Source organism: Lactuca virosa, chromosome 6 (genome assembly GCF_052849685.1).
Source record: "Lactuca virosa cultivar CGN04683 chromosome 6, Lactuca_virosa_CGN04683_v6, whole genome shotgun sequence".
Lineage (NCBI taxonomy): Eukaryota > Viridiplantae > Streptophyta > Magnoliopsida > Asterales > Asteraceae > Lactuca > Lactuca virosa.
In genome coordinates, this window is record NC_136431.1 from 254,561,548 (window position 1) to 254,563,992 (window position 2,445).

The window sequence follows — 2,445 nt, forward strand, 5'->3', positions numbered from 1 at the left end:
TGTATGGGTTGTTTTGGTAATTACTTAAGGTTGTTTTGAGTAGTATTTGGTATATGGGTATGTTTTGTATATGTGCAGATAATTGTGGGCTGCATCTCACTTTTGTGAAAGTATTAAGCAGAGACACGCATATCCAATTGATCCATGGGTCACAACTTGACCTGGCTATATATCTGGTAGCTGTGTTCATTTTTGTCATTCAAGATCATTATTCACACACACTTTTCAAGAGCTCTCATACTATCTCTCTTGTTTCAACCGTAAACTTTAGGGTTTCAGTTATAGGGTTTTGTTTCATTGCATAGTTCTTGATCGTAAATTTGTTATTGACTGTAGAATAGATTTGAGAGTAGAATAGATTATGTGTAATGAGATTTTATGTTGTAAGTAGGATGAAAACAATCTGGTTCTTCTATTAATAAAAGAACCGACTATATGTTGGGAAAATGTTGTTGAGTTTCTTTATAGAAATATGAATAAACTTGTAATTTACTCTAATAAAAACAACAAGAACAACAATAAATAGTTCAATAGTTTTAATAATAACCTAAATAATCATTTGTTAGATGGCTATTGGATAAACCAATAATTCCTATACTTCATTTGTTAAATGGATAAACTAATAATTCCTTGATTATAAGCTGATATGAAGACAGATAATCAACGAGAATCAACAATAAATTCTAAATATTTTAATCAAAATGGAACCTCATGCTGCCATGCATGATGAAGTCAATAATACGATAGAGTATGTTCTGTCTTCTTTTATATATTCTCTATATCAAAAGTAGCATATTATTGTATTAAAAATATGCACGTAAGTACTTGTACTATTAGTCTATTACATATTTTTCGACTTATAGAAGTTGCAAATATATTTCAAAGATAGATAGTCAATGAATTGACACACATATGATTGGTAAAGTGACAGCATGGTCATGGTATGAATTGCTTAGACCGCCAGAGTTGACCGGATTCTAATCAAGGTCCCATACACCACTCAGTCACTCCTCGCCGCGTTCTCTTCACATGATCGTTGAGAAAAAAAAAAAAAAAAAAAAAAAAAAACAAAAACAAAAAAACACACACAAATATCAGAAATATCGTTTTCATTGATATAATGTGACTTTTTATTTTATTTTAAGTTTATCGTAATATTCAATTGTATTAAGATTTTTTTCTGAAACAGAATCAGGTATGCAATTAATGTTTCGAAAAAAGCATAATTAATATTGCTGGCTATGGGGTTCGAACCCATGCGCACTTATGTGCAGAAGATCTTAAGTCTTCCCCCTTAACCTCTCGGGCAAACCAGCTCTTTTGTCTCTTATATTAATACCTAATAGTAATATCGTATACCTAAGAATTTTTAGTTTATTCTGATTAAATAAAGATTTTGTCCGCTTTAAGTTTAAAACGACTACAAAATTGAACTGTATAAATAGAACTCACTCAAATAGTCAAATATAAGTCACAATGATTACAAAAGAAAAATCTAAATTGATTAAAAAATAGATGGCTCGTATATGAGGTCAAGCGACGATATTGATTGATCTATTTCTCAATATAATAGGCATTTTGCTCATGTATACATGAATGTAGGGGTCATGAATGTAGGGGTGTCGAACGGGTAAAATTTTCGGGTTTCGGTAGAACGGCTATTTCCTTAAGAAAATAATACCCGATAACCGACCTATATTGTAATTCGGGTTTCGGGTATTCGGGTTTGAGGTCGGGTCGGGTAATTATCGGGTATAGCCGAAAATTTCTTAAATGACACTTATTGATAATTTATTTATTTATTTATTTTTACATGTTGGTTGGTTTAATAAAGAATCGGGTAGGAAAATACTTCATACAATTAACAAGTACATATATAATAACAATACAAATCATTATAATATGTTATGTACTTTTTTAATTCCATTCCGTGCGATAGTGAGAAACTGAGAATTGTGATGACGGTTCAGGACTTCAGCTTCAGCGTCGTATTCCTTTTGCAAGTTTGTGTCGACTGTCGAGCTGTCGTTCATAAGAAGGAAACGGAGGGTTTTGTTTTATTTGAAGTGTGCGTACGTGACTGCATTATATATTTGGTATTATTTACAAAACGAATTTGGGTATTCGGGTATACCCGAAAATAAATATTCATACCTAAAACCCGACCTATATTATTATCGGGTTAACCTATTGCCCGAATGTTCATACCCGTTACCCGTTCTACCCGACGCGTTCTACCCGAATTCAGAACGGGTCGGGTGGGTAGAACGGGTTTCGGGTTTTTTCGACAGGCCTACATGAATGATGTAAATTTTTTTTTTAAAAAAAAACTAACATTTATATCTATTCATAAAAATATAAAATTATAAATTTTAATATGAATGGGATTCACAAATATTAAGATAAAAACAAAAAAACAAAGTTTCACATATATACGACCCATCT

The 2,445-nt window shown here is 31.7% G+C and overlaps 1 non-coding gene across 1 annotated transcript; it reads right to left on the bottom strand.

Moving 5' to 3' along the window:
• Window positions 1-1,233: 1,233 nt before the first annotated feature.
• Window positions 1,234-1,316, bottom strand: TRNAL-UAA (transfer RNA leucine (anticodon UAA)). The gene has a single exon. It is a non-coding gene; the product is annotated as a tRNA-Leu (tRNA).
• Window positions 1,317-2,445: the final 1,129 nt, after the last annotated feature.